The sequence below is a fragment of the Delphinapterus leucas genome, chromosome 5 (genome assembly GCF_059928025.1).
Source record: "Delphinapterus leucas isolate spDelLeu-1000000601 "Yukka" chromosome 5, BTC_Dleu_Yukka2, whole genome shotgun sequence".
NCBI classification, from domain to species: domain Eukaryota; kingdom Metazoa; phylum Chordata; class Mammalia; order Artiodactyla; family Monodontidae; genus Delphinapterus; species Delphinapterus leucas.
Window position 1 is genome coordinate 1944205 of NC_143133.1, and position 702 is coordinate 1944906.

The window sequence follows — 702 nt, forward strand, 5'->3', positions numbered from 1 at the left end:
ATAGAAGTACTTATCTCCTGCGACTGTTCTGAGGGTTAACTTGAGTCACACAGCCCTGACCCCGCCAGGACTATGCACGCAGTCCTTGCCCTGCAAGCCTCTCTCTTGCCTTCGCCAGGCGCCTGGTTCCTCCCGCCTCACCCCCAGCCCTTCACATCCTGGCTGGAGCTGAAACAGGCCGACGGCAGAGTGCTGGGCAGGCTGGACTCCCGCCGACCCCCCCCCCCCCTCGGGATGCCCTAACAAACAAACAAACAGGTGACAGACCAACAGTAAGCAAGTGTGTTTCTCCTCCCTGGCTGGTGTGACTCAGGCCCGGACGGCGATGCTGCCGGGTCCCTGCACCCCAGCCCCCAGCGCACACTCTCAGCAGTCCCTGTAGCAAGTGCATTTATTACAAAAATAAGTCACGGGACATAAACACGTTGACGTTCCGGATGTGCAGCACCCACTCCTGCAGTGCAGCCTTATTTCAGCGCAGGCACAGTGCTCAGCTGTGCACGCCTCCTGGTGGGCGTGGGCGCACTTCCCACGGGCAGCCACCTCGTCCCAGTGACCTGCAGCGTCCCCAGGTGCGGCTGGGACAGGTCTGTCCTGCGGGCCTGGGAGAACCCCGCGCCACGTCTCGCACGGCCTCGGCCTGACTGACAGCTTCGGACGTCAAACTCCACACCAGAGGCGAGGCTGAGCCCTCCTGGGCAC